A 14,104-nucleotide genomic window follows, 5' to 3' on the forward strand; every position below is an offset into this window, starting at 1 on the left:
CGTGACGTCATGCGCGCTGTCCAGTGCGATGACGTTATGTCTCCTCTAGGTACTTAAGGGAGACCCCGTGATGAAAGCGGGGTCGTAGCTGGAGACAAGGGACTGAGCAGGGTGCAATGGAGGGCCAGGAGCAAGGGGATAGAAGTCTGTAGACAGCGCAGCGGAAGGGCTAGGTGTAGCTGCGCTCCTCGGTCGGCCGATGTTGGCTGAACCCTCGGCCGGCGCAGAGGAGGCAACCCGGGCAGCCTGCTGTGGAAGGGAACAGATAGGACCTAGGGTCCGAGTGTAGGGCCAAGTCTAGGACCCCTTACCCTTGTGGGGAAGTGTTATCTCCGGTGTTATTGGCAGAGCCCTTAATATACTACTGGCGCAAGCCGTCTCCTCCGTTTCCGAGTCGTCAAGAGCTTCTCAACACCTGTATACGCTATGTAAAAACTAACAAGTGTTCTCTAGCGCTTACTATGCGTGGCACATACACTCACCACTTTAGTCTATTAATTCATAACACCTGGATCTGTTGTATGCCTTCATGGTGGCTAGCCTTCGCTGCTAGACATGCCCTCAACAAAGTGCACCTATAGTAATAGGTTTAACCCTTTTAACTGGCACAAAAAAAGGGTAAAACCTATTACTATATCTTGTTACTGGCAAAGGAGGTCTCATAATGTAAAGTGCACCTAGCCTGGCACATGCGCCGTGATGAAGTCACCGCAATTTATTGGTGAACAGATGCCGTTTTTTTTCATTCTGTGTATGGAATACTGATGCACTTAGTGCACACACTTTGTTTTTTCCATCATTAACTTTGTTAGGCACGGGAGATATAATTGAGGTAGTGTAGCTCGGGAATATCGGAACAATAGGAGTGGGATCGAGGATTAATGTAATGGGTAATTAATAATGAGTGGATCTCAAGGGTGTAGGGCTTCCAAGACAATCAAAATACAATGGACAATGCTGCAAGCATTCCCCTTGCGGTAAAGGCACTTCAGTTTTCCTTGATAATTATATAATCACAATTCCGTCAGGCTGGTAAAGATTATATATGCAGAGGTTGGGACTAATACATTTCTATAATCATATGACCAGGAGGGTAATCATTAGTAATTTCATATCACTACTCATTTAGTGTAATCAACTTACCACTAGCTATTACAAGTTTATTACATTGTGCGACTATTATTTTAAACTTTCAAACGTAAAAAAAGATCCGCAATCTAAAGGCAGTTGGGCCGGCAAATTCTACATAACCCTGGTTCTCATATTACATGTTAACTTAACATCATATTTTAAAATGGAGTAATCAGATTATTTATATATAAAAAAACTAAATGTGGTATAATATTGCATTACATTGCATTATAAGACGTCCACTAATCAGTACTGCAATAAGGCACTGGTTACTTTTCAACGGCAATCTTGGAAATAATGTGTGCACGTAAAATCGAAATGATGTGCATTTCAAATAGCAATGTTTACTATCGCTGCGTGTATGTTTTATGTTCATATGTTACTTAAACTTTTATACGTCTGTGCTTGTTGGTGAAGTGGTTTATGGCAGGCGTGTTGACGGTGTTGCCGTCTCTGTCAATGTACTGGTTAAATATTGCTCGATAATGCTCGGGGTTGTGAGGTCATTTTTCATATGAACCTGCTTTGTACAGATAACCTTGAAGCTGGCTCTGTCTACCATTCTATCCCTAATTGTGCAGGAATATATCAAATGTTACCATTTACCAAGCTATTATTCATATTAACATAACAATTTACTGCGCGTCAAAAGCGTTTTCTTTTATGAACGACTGCAGGCCTCAGATAAGAGCAGTAGTGAAAAAAACTCAGGATAAATATCAACAGAAATAGGCAATATTGCTCTGGCCATTTTCACATTATTTTCACCACTGAAGTTTCTCTCCAGTGAAACACGTGCTTAGACTTCCTTTCTGATTGCTATTTAATGTTATCTATTTGTATTGTGTCGGATTATTTCTGCGTAAAGCATCAATGTGTTGCCAGCAATGCCAATACTGGCCCTTTCTACAGAAATGCATATGAACGAGGGGGAACGGGATACGGTTGCAAATAACACTTAGACGCAACATTGGGTACGGCGCACCAGAAAAGTTGCCTCATTAAAATTCCGAATGTCGTCTCAGAATCGCGATGCAGAGAGACTCGTGCTGTTCAATGCTGTTCCAAGATCCAGCAGAAGTTCCCCACTTGCTCGCTCAAGAGATATGGTGGTCGTCATTATCACCCTTAGTCTGTGGAGGAAATGCCACATTTCTATGGCCAGAGCTATTCAGCTCTTAGCGGACACTGTTCACTTCACACAAAGTTGTATTCGTTTTTATAGCTTTAATCAGGATCATGAGCCAAGTCAACCATCAACTAGGTTTTGAACTCTCAACACTGCAAATGTAAAGTCCAGCCCTCTTGCAACTGTGGCCATGCAATTCCAAAGTATGGCCCAAATACTAAAGCAACTGCAGTCTGCGCTGCTTCAACGGAAGAACAGGAAAACTATGCGCACTCTCTCCTGAAGCCGACCTCGACAGTGACATTCAGCTCCCGAACATGTTGACGCACGCAAGAACAGATTAACCTCTTTGGTTTCCATAAAGGATGTATTTACTGTTGTCCTTTTTAAATGTATCCATCTATGCCCTATTTAAACCAGAGTCATAATATACAAAACTGCCCGAGCCATTCTCTGTAAGCCTTCCCATGGCTAATTCTGATTTAACATTAGCCATTTTTAAATGGCGGTCAAACCAACCTATTTTAAATTAAGTTAATTAATGTGAAATAAAAATGAATGTTGGGGTGTGTTTGCTATCCAAATTTTGAGCAGAGTAAACAATGCGTCAATGCTTTTCCCAGTGATGGGAATTTTCAAGGCATCATGATGTGGTGTGGGTGGTTGTCATAACTTCAGGCTTTGTTAAAATGACATTGATTCTCAGCAGTGCTTTCGCAGATCTCACTCCTCTGAGTTCAAATTTAGAAAACAAACTTCTGTACGCTCTTATTGATTTAACACTATCTTTTGTGAACCATGTTCACAGATTGCAAGAAGAATGTGAGGTTAAAGCTATTAATTCCTGATATCTCCTTGACAGTTTCATAATTTCCAGCCTGTAGCCGATGTGAGCTTGTCTGTGATGAATAGCACGTGTACAGTAATTGTGCACTAAACAGCGTGTTGCAGTCCAGAGGGGCCAAGTAACAGCTTTGTACTGCATCTTGCTGCGTGTTGCATGTTTGTGAAATTCCCACGTGGAGTGAGACTTCTTGTTCGCCATACATTTACTAAATACACGAGGATCCATGATGCCAAAGCGACTCGTGAGTTAAAAACTACTATGAACTTGTTTTTTTACTTTACCAGGTAAGACCCCACTGAGCTGTATAAAGCTCTTTTTCAGCAGCGGCCTGGCCACAAATGATAGCCCAACGAAGTGGCTTATCATGTGGACATTTATAGCGGCCTAACACTCCAAAACGCATGTTTCTAAATGTGGAGGGAAAACCCAGAGGTAAAAATCCACGCGACCATGGGGAGAATAAGTAAACTCCAAATATAAAGGCGTCAGGGTCTGAATCGAATCCATATACAGTACGTATGTATAACTTCTTTCGCACCGTACTTTTCCAAACATGCTAATCGAACCCATGACCTGTTGTAGCAAACGAGGTAGTTAACATTAGGGCTGATCGATTTGGGGGAAATATCTAATTGCGATTATTTTTGAGATTGCGATTTAATTTGCGATTAAAAATGTTTAAGTCAAGCTTCAGTTCAATGTTCACTGTGTAATAGATTTACAACACGTGATGGAGCATTACCACGTGACACCATCAACAATATGAACTGCTATATTCTAATGCAAGGGTGAGAACTTAAAATATATTAATTGCTTCCAACATGTATTTATTAAAACATTGTAATTGAAATAGAATAATCAAACAGAACAATTGTTAAGTAAATAAAGTTATACTAGTAATAAGAAATAAAACAATTCCAATAAGTAATAGGACTTTTAAAATCGCCAAAAATCGCAGCCTTTGCGATTTGCTAATCGCATTGTTTCAAATTGCGATTTCGATTTGAAATCGATTAATCGTTCAGCCCGAGTTAACGTCTTGCCACCTCGGTGAGATGTTCCACGACCCGTGAACATGAGGCCACGTCCAGACAGCTGTAGAATTAATCTTGAAGGACTCGCAAACACGACGGGTCCATTACTGTATGTTGAACTTCTTTCGCACCGTACATAGCCAACTGCTCTATAATCAGAGGTGCTCTGCTTAAACATTGTTTTTTTTTTGTGTGTTATGGCTGCACCAAGCATAGGCCAAAGGCCTTGTATGCCCCAAAAAATTCCAAGTTGTCAGCAACAAAACAGCACAGAGTTGTGAAAGGATGAAGAGTCGATACTTTTAGCTGCGGAGAATCTCTCTCGCTGTGTAAAGACGCGACTCGGAACTTTATTGTCTCCAAGTTATTTATATTGATCCAACCGCGGGGGGCCGGGACGAGCGTGTATAACTTCCGCGATCCTCGGAACATTTTGTTTGGACGCAGCACCGACACGAGAACCGGGCTTCATGCTTGCTGCTTGAAGCTCGGCCCCTCCCCTCGAGCTCCGCCCACCCCTCGAGCTCCCCCCCCCTCGAGCTCCCCCCCCTCGAACTCCCCCCCTCGAGCTCCCCCCTCGAGCCCCCCCCCCTCGAGCTCCCCCCCCCTCGAGCTCCCCTCCCCCCTTGAGCTCCCCCCCCCTCGAGCTCTCCCCCCCCTCGACCCCCCCCCCTTGAGCTCCCCCTCCCCTCGAGCCCCCCCCGCTCGACCCCCCACCTTCGCCTCAAGATCCAAATCGCTCTGCCGGCCTCTCTGCATCAATGTGAGGCCCTCTGTGGACCCCGTGACTGTCCGTGCCTGGGGCTTCTTCTCAGGTAAGTGGTCGGCTGTTACCTCGATCATTAACATCTGCATCCCTGTCAACCCCTTGTCAGCCCCTTGTCAGCGCCCGAACGTATTATAGACCAATACAGACCGCATTAGCCACCCGGTGCCCTTATAAATCTCAACGTTCATCCTGCAATGTGCTTGTTTGTCTGTGTTTGTGGTGCCACCGCAGCGGAGCAGCTCGGCCGGCGCTACCCTATCCTTGCTACCCGCTCCTCGCACCCCCCCCACGAACTCACGCACGCCCCACTAAACACTCGCATGCACCCCCGTAAGGTCTCGAGGAGGGATCACCTGGTACGATGGGTTTTCACCCAAGGATCCCACTAGCAGGAACGTTACACGGTTTCCCCGGACCAGGAAATTGGCTGAGCCCCCCAGACCAGATTACATGGCGGCCCCCCTAAAAGGGGGCATAGAGCTTTACAGGCCGGCCGCGATGAAGCATACACAACACGGGGGGGGGGGGGACCTTCAGCCAGTACCCAGCGGCAGTGTAAACAGTGGGGTGGGAGGGAAAAGCCCCTAGGTCGAGAAGAGTTGACTTAAGTGGGAGGGGGCGAGGGGATTATCGATGAATCACCGGCGAGGAACGTAGGTACGGAGACAATGGGAAGGGGGGGGATGTCGCGACCCCCCCTCCCCCCAACGGCCAGAGCGCTCAAAACGGCCGCAAAGAGGATTCGATTGGATGAGCGGGATGACGTCATATGACCTGGGGATTAAGGGGCTTTGGACACATAAGGGGGGGAGGAGGGAGATTTGGATCAAGAGTCCTTCTGGAGTAGGAGAGAACACCAGCCGCCCTCAGCGTCCGTGGGATGCCTGCAGGGTGCAGCTGAAAACGATCGGTCAGCAAAAGTCCCCAAGGCGAGCATCTTCCCCAGCCCCATCGGGCAACTGAAGAGGTGAGTGGGCACGGAAAAGGGAGGCCAATTTAGTCAGCTCGAGCTTAGGGGATCGACGCACTCTGTGACGGGTAGGTGATAGGAGGAAGGGTGCTGGCTGGAGGGGGCCATACACGGGGGTCCCCTATTCGCTCCGGGAAATAAATCTTAGCACAGACTGACATTGTGACGCATGGTGCATGTGTGCGTGTGAAGAGCGGTGTGTGGATGACTATAAATCAGTGTGGGTGCGATGCGCACACACAAATAAATAATTAAAGAGAGGGACGCTCGACCGCGCTGCTAGCGTAGCGAGCAGAGATTAATTGATTCCGAGCGCCTTGGTTTGTTGACGCAACGGCTTTGTATAAATAAATAATTAACTCTAAACAGCCGCGGGTGGAGGGGGCAGATGTCGCACCCCACCCGCTCGCGGGGAGTGGGGAGGGGGAGATCAGCCCCCACCTAGTGGGGAGGGGGAGATCAGCCCCCACCTAGTGGGAAGGGGGAGATCAGCCCCCACGTAGTGGGGAGGGGGAGATCAGCCCCCACCTAGTGGGGGGGGGAGATCAGCCCCCACGTAGTGGGGAGGGGGAGATCAGCCCCCACCTAGTGGGGAGGGGGAGATCAGCCCCCACCTAGTGGGGAGGGGGAGATCAGCCCCCACCTAGTGGGGAGGGGGGCATTAGCCCCCACAAATGTCCCATCGCAATGCAAAAAACCACATACACACTTTTTTCCCCTATTGAAACGGCTGTACGCCGTATGGACCTGAAAACTCCCCTGTACAAGAATACGGCTAAACCGTATGGGTTGACAACTATGCATCTGCATGGGGTGGATTGTATCACCTGATAATCTGTGCAATGCTGGACGGGAAATATAGTGCAGGGTTGTCCAGATATCTTGTGACCACCCCCCCCCCCCATCATTTAATTCTCAAAAACGTAATATGTTTTTCGTAAGGCTTGTTTAAAACAAAAATGAACATGCAAAGGAAAAATGAATGTTAGGAGTGAATTAATTGAGGAAGGGGGGGACACAAGAAAGCTGGACCACCTTGTACAGTATTCATAACAATGTTATTTTGTCTTGTCAGCCTGGTGGGCTTGTTATGTTCATGGCCTGCCCATGATGGACGGAAGAGTTGCCACCTGCGAGTTTCAGAGACTTGCGGGACGAATGCTATGTCAGTGATGTTGTCTTGAGTGCTGTGTTATTACGCAACTGCCAAAAACGTGGGCCCTTTAATGTCCCGGGAAGATCGACGTATTTCCTAGAACACGTACCTGAGCAACAGGATAATCCTGGGGGCAGGACAGGTGGGCGACCCGACCAGCACTCTGCGTGCAGAGCTCCCAAGAGGTGACTCAGGGTATTTAAATCATTGATGCCTGTGAACTGAGTTGTCGATTGTGTAGGTACAGTATCTTCAAATGTGAAACTCAAATACTGCACTTGTAATGCACTCTTTTAAATGTAATGCCACATTCCAGGCCTACCTCGGAATCTCTACCTGTTATATATAATTGCTCTCAAATATTATACCTGTTCAACATATGTAAGAAACAATATCTTTTTTTTCATCAGTGCAGGCCAAAGCTTTTACGGAATTCATAACTTCCGTTTAATAACTAAACCAGTTTAGACGAGCAGTAGGTCCTTGCAGAAGGTATCAGACTCATTAGGAAGGGATCTTTAAACTGTTAACGCATTTGGTGAACCTTTGGCCATTCAAAAAAACAAGTGTGAACAACTTTGTGTAACATATTCTTGGTTCTTTCGGTAAAGTCACGTTGAAGGGAAACAATAAAATAATGAAATATATATAAAACAATAAAATTATCACGACGTTTCGACTGCAACACAAGCAGTCATCATCAGGTGTGAAAACCAATGGCAAGAACATTTGAAAGAAGGAGCCTTTCAAAACCATCACTTTACTCTACATTGCGCGGATCACAAAAAGCTCTCCAAAATCTTGAATAAACACAAGATCCAGGTTCGTTTCAACACATTACATAAAATCCGTGATCTGGTTCCGTCTGTAAAATATGTGATTCCGGACATACACTACCCTGGTGTCTACAAACTAAGTTGCCTCTGTGGTAGTAGTTACATTGGAGAAACCAAACGACATGTCTCGGACCGCATTTGTGAACACAAAGCAGACCGTAAACACGGTAGGACCAAGACCTCGGCCGTGGCAGATCACTTATAATTCAGTAGGCTCACATGACATTGACTTCTCCAAGACAGAGGTTCTTTGCAAGCCATCTGGCTACCAAGAGAGATTCGTTCATGAGGCTATCCACATATACAAACAGAGACAATTTCAACCGAGAAGATGGATTCTGGTTTAGCAATCATTGGAAGGATTTGATAAACCATTTCAGGTCTTAATTGATTGTTCACGCTTACGGTGGCTTTCAGACAGCATACATTAATTTTGCGTCTCCCCCCTCCTCTTTTCCGAACATAAATGGACTCGTCCATCTAAACAAACTGTCAAATCGCTATCCGTGGTGGTAACGCTTTAAAATAAATAAAGAAATACAAAACCGCCACTTCTTTCAAATGTTCTTGCCGTTGGTTTTCACACCTGATGATGACTGCAGTCGAAACGTGATAATTTTATTGTTTTATATATATTTTATTATTTTATTGTTTCCTTTCAACGTGACTTTACCAAAAGAACCAAGAATATGAATCACTGCAGTCACAAAAGCTTTAAATCAAAATTTAACTTTGTGTAACGCCCTTAAAGAGTGATTTCAGAAGCAGAGTTCACATTGTACTCGCGGTGACTTTTACAGCCCTTAAAGTTAAACTATTAACATGTCTGTGCGCACAGATTTCCTTTGTCTCCGAAAGTTGCCCTGCATTTGTATAAGTCAGTGTCTTCATATGCAAATGGTTATTGGGATAGCTCTCAACTCCACTGATGGCTTGCACTAGCAGTGGCTATTCCACATTTCCATGGTGGGGTCAAATCTATCCACGAAGTGGTGGTTAATACTAGAGTGACGATTGTCACGATGTGAACTCGATCACAATCTTCTGATTTTGAGATGATCGCCAATCCAGCCTCATTGTACTCAAACAATATTGTTTGTTTAACACGTAGGCATTCGCGACCAATATTATGCATAAGAAAGAGTTTTTTGTATGTAATCACCAGCGAAACGTCACAGTACTCGAATTGTAAATGCTGTGGGTTTCCTCCAACACACCGGTGTGCTGAACAAGTAACTAATTGGCACATTTTGTTTTCGTGGAAAACCTTACTAATTGGCTGTGTCGGGTGGTGGCAGGTTAAACGACACATTGATATTTACGGGATCTAACTATAATAAGCCAAGAATGTGTCACCCGCACGTGACGTCACACCACATGAGCCCCCCCCCCTCATTAATATTCATGGGTGGGTGGATTTCTACACGAGCGCAGAGGAAGGGGGAGCTTAATTAAATATTTTATTACGCAAAGTCACTTCAAATGTGACGTTTATTTACAGAAAGTGACGGTGAAAAATAAATATACGCAGCACACTGCTACATCCGTACGTGACGTCACTGCAAAATAGCACCCCCCCCCCCCCGTCATTAATAATCATGAGTGGGTGGATTTTTACACTTACGCAGAAGGTCGAGCGGAAATAAATATTTTTACGCAAATTTGCTTAAAATTTGACGTTTATTTATTTAAAAAGTTCATCGAATTGACTACTATATTTACCCAAGAATATCAGTGTGTAACGCGCGTGACGTCACTCCACGTCGACGAGCCCCCCTCATTAATAATCATGAACAGGTTACGCCCTCGACATGGACCCGCTCCTCATTACTAATCATGAGCGGATGACGTCACTGCATGGAGAACCTTGTCATTAATAATCATGAGCAGGTGACGTCACTGCACATCGAACAGCCCCCTCATTAATAATCATGAACAGGTGGGGTCCTCCACATGGACCCCCCACCCCCCGTCATTAATAATCATGTTGAGTGACGTCACTCCGCATGGAGCACCCCCCGTCATTAATAATCATGTGCAGGTGACGGCACGCCACATCGAACAGCCCCCCTCATTAATAATCATGAACAAGTGACGTCATCCAAATGGACACCCCCCCACCCATTCAAAATAAGTATCGGCTGATGTCACTCCACATGGGGGGGGCGAGGCGCCTCATCCCCCCATCAGCTTACAACTCTCACTACAAAGGCAGAACCTTCACGTCACGTGATCTCCGTAACGCTGTTGAGACATAGAAGTAAAAAGGATGTAATGATGAACAAGGGATTATAACCTTTCAATGAAATAAGCCTGTATCACCGCGGCCTAGCAAATAATATTGTGTCTTGGTTAAGGGAAATAACACATTTTAAAGTGGATTCAAATAAACAAATACATTTCAGTCACTGATATACATCATTTACTCATCTGGATATGTATCTATATGTAGCTGAATAAGGGCATCTGAATATTGTACACTCATCGAGTCTGTTTTGACTTTTGTTAATGTATCATTCTCCGTACGTTTGGACTGTTCCATGTAATGTATGGATGTTATTGAATGTCTGGTCAGGCAGCTTTCCTTGTTTCATACTGCAAAGGGTACAATTTACTTTCAATTCTAGATTTGAAGCTTTCGTGACTGCAAGGATCCATACTCTTTGGTTCTATTCGGTAAAGTCACGTAGGTAAAAAATAAAACAACAAAAAATAATTTACTTTCAATTAAACAATTTTCTCAGGTTATGTATTCCCATACATCTGGAAATTACTCTCCCATACATCTGGCAATTACTCTCCTAAAAGTGGGTATTAAAGACATCTTTACAAGCTCAAAAGTCCCCCATACCAATGGCAAAACATTTTATTCAGGGGAATTAAACGTTAAGAGGAATTTAAACCTGTCGACATCAACATACCCACTGAAGTATGGGAGCAAATGGGAGTAGCTTCCTTTAATCCTGAGAGCCAATATTCAAGATTCTCAGTGCATACTTTCAGCAGACCTTTCTATTTTGCCACATCCAATCAAAATCCTCAAACTCTTGTGAAATAACAATGTGCGTTGCCTTCTGGGAATACATAACCTGAGAAAATTGTCCTAAAAAGTGTCACGGTGGCTTATTGAATTTAAGCAGGTTCCTAGATTTAAAAGCTAAAATATAATTACTTTATTCATATAGAAATGGATTGCATTTGCCACGGCATGAACAAAATGTTGCAATATAAATGTGATCTCGCCTCATAGCAATATTACAACACGTGACAGCTCCCAAACACCCTCCCTCCCTCCAGCCGTGTATCCCGTCCAAATGCGTGGGCAGTGCTGGTTGTGTTGCAGCCCTGCAAGTGCTGGCCCATGCCAGTGCTGGCGTAAAGGCCCCCCAAGTAGAGGGAGAATTTCGCCTATTATTCCAAGCTAACCAGTTGTGTTAAAATTGGTGAGGTGAGAGTACCCACACATTACCCCGTCACACATTACCTGTTTGGTGATCGATGTGGTGTACAGAGGCGGTTGTGTTTATAGAAAACGTCTTTTTCAAAACACAAAATAATCATTTGCGTCGCTGTGGAGAATATAGTGGCCGGTGACATGGCCTAGCGGTAGCGCATTCGCTACTTGTTGCAAATGTTCAGGGTTTTACCAACGGCCACCTTATTACTGCTGGTGTAATAAGCATAATACTACAGCTATTTGCTTCACATGAGGGCTCTTGAGTTACGCTGTGAAGTTGTTTGCTACGATAGTTAATACGTTTTTACCAATACATTCCAAAAGAAAGACATGATATGTATTTTTCATTAAATACCCTAACCCTAAACTATCTCGAAAAAAATTATGTATTAGGTAACAGATCCATGAATTGTCAAACCCGGTGCTGTCAATCAAATCTTAGAAATGACAAATGAAAATCAAATACCATTATGCTGGCTTGTATAGACTGTTAAGGGCATTTTACTCGGTGGAAATTAATGCAGTAATCCAAGTTCTCACAAACCAAAACCTTGATAAAAATATATATTTATCGACATTGTGAAAACCATTTATTAAGATGAAGAAGCCACCCTGCGATTGTATGAAGACAGCATAAAACTACATTCCAGAGGAGTAGGGCCATAAGATACGTCCCTCTCTGGCTATTCAAAACCACATTATATTTAGCCCTTTGGATTGTCATACAAATAAACTACAAAAAATAACTGATTATTTTTTAAAAAGCTGCAAAGTTCAGATCCAGATAAATATTAGAAAATCAAAAGTCACTATCAACAAGTTTGCTAAACAATAATAATGGAGGAATGAAACTGAAAAATGCAGTAGACAAGCATAATAAAAAATAAGTAAAGCAAATTTTTCACAATTATTTTAGGCAAATTTGAAACAAAAAACCAAAATAAAATAAAAACTCATGAAGTAGATCGGTGTTTTTGTAAAACTTTGTTTGCCAATGAAAGGCAACAAACCAATATGTAATAAGCAGAACGTTTCCATTCACAAGTAGGCTTAGACAGTAGACCTCACCAGATGGGATGAAGGTTGATGGACATGACTGCTTATGGAATAGCTGCCAAAAGAAGGAGCATGCCAGAGAGGATAACAGTGTTGTAGAGATTTTTGTCCAGCAGCGGATAGCTGATTATGAGGATGATTCCTCAAAGGTATGGGTCTATTGCACTGCCGCAATTATATTTTGATAACTTCTTCGGCTGTAATTCAAGGTATTCCTATATAATGTTTTGACTCCTGTAGCACAGTAGCTAATACAATTAGTGACGGCCTTTTAAATATATGGAGGAGTTCATGAAAGGAATTGTTGGGGAAAATGTATCCAACATGGTACTAATGAACATTTTCATTAAGTGATGCAGTTTCAAGATATTGCAGATTACTTACGTGAAACTGTGCATTTCTGAACGATTAAAGTGTGTTTATGTGACATCCACTGGTAGGAGGATTTTTTGTGGGTTGCCTATAATGATGCTGAGGCATCAGGGACTCTCTCTTATTGTCTGGGGCAGTGACAGCCGTGGCAGTGACAGCCGTGGCAGTGACAGCCGGGGCTGTGACAGTCGGGGCAGTGACAGCCGGGGCAGTGACAGCCGGGGCAGTGACAGCCGGGGCTGTGACAGCCGGGGCAGTGACAGCCGGGGCAGTGACAGCCGGGGCAGTGACAGCCGGGGCAGTCACAGCCGGGGCAATCACAGCCGGTGCAGTGACAGCCGGGGCAGTGACAGCCGGGGCAATCACAGCCGGGGCAGTGACAGCCGGGGCAGTGACAGCCGGGGCAGTGACAGCCGGAGCAGTCACAGCCGGGGCAGTGACAGCCGGGGCTGTGACAGTCGGGGCAGTGACAGCCGGGGCAGTGACAGCCTGGGCAGTGACAACCGGGGCAGTCACAGCCGGGGCAGTGACAGCCGGGGCAGTGACAGTCAGGGCTGTCACAGCCGGGGTGCTTTCGCGTATTTGCCGCTCGTTGTAGAATTTCACGATCCGAGCCCCGGTGGCCAGTTTGGCTAATGACGTGGGTGTCTTCACCGAAAACATACGCCGCCCGCTTCACACGGCACGTTTAAGATCCCATGACGTCATGTGAAACAGAGTAGGCCATGTGTGCCTGCCTACCTCACGGTCCGAATTTGCAAATTACGAATGACCTAATAGGATAAAGCCATATATACATATTTTCCCTGACTGAAATCACTGCAGACTACACTCATCTCTGTAATAGTGCCATCCTTTCAGATAGCCTAACACGGTAACAATGGCGCAAATACAAAATATATGTAATTCTTTGGTGAGATTTTTTTCAATTCAGTGTCAAACAGTAAAGAGTCTCACTGATCAAGTGAGCATTGGCTCAGCGATCACCTATTACCAGCTCCGAGCCAGTGGTGGAAATTCAACATTTCCATGGCAGTGAGCAGTCTTCTGAAAAGGACAACCATTGTCCACTTAACATACATTTTTTACTTTTTTTACCAACCTCAGGGGAATTATGAACTGTCCACCCTTGAAAAAATGTAAACTTGTAAGCTACCGACAGCTCCCTCTCGAGCTTGTACAACGTGATGAGCACTTAGAATATCCCATCTAAATTGGCTCTGGCAGTGCTTTACTCTGGAAAGCAACACAAGTTGGAATGGTGATCGGATACTGGATTTTTTTTACATGTGCAAGGGTTAACACAACCCGAGCCTGACTTTGGAAGGACCATGGGCAGATAATCCG

At 44.6% G+C, this 14,104-nt stretch overlaps 1 long non-coding RNA gene across 1 annotated transcript in view; it reads left to right on the forward strand.

The window, feature by feature from the left end:
* Positions 1–4,858: 4,858 nt before the first annotated feature.
* The window catches only part of LOC142929617 (uncharacterized), a 59,046-nt gene continuing 49,800 nt past the window's right edge, over positions 4,859–14,104 (forward strand). Inside the window, exon 1 of the long non-coding RNA XR_012945805.1 lies at positions 4,859–5,877. This is a non-coding gene — a long non-coding RNA (uncharacterized LOC142929617). The remainder of the gene's footprint in view (positions 5,878–14,104) is intronic.

The sequence above is a fragment of the Petromyzon marinus genome, chromosome 32 (genome assembly GCF_048934315.1).
Source record: "Petromyzon marinus isolate PM22_M1 ecotype Great Lakes invasive population chromosome 32, UKy_Petmar_22M1.pri1.0, whole genome shotgun sequence".
NCBI lineage: Eukaryota > Metazoa > Chordata > Hyperoartia > Petromyzontiformes > Petromyzontidae > Petromyzon > Petromyzon marinus.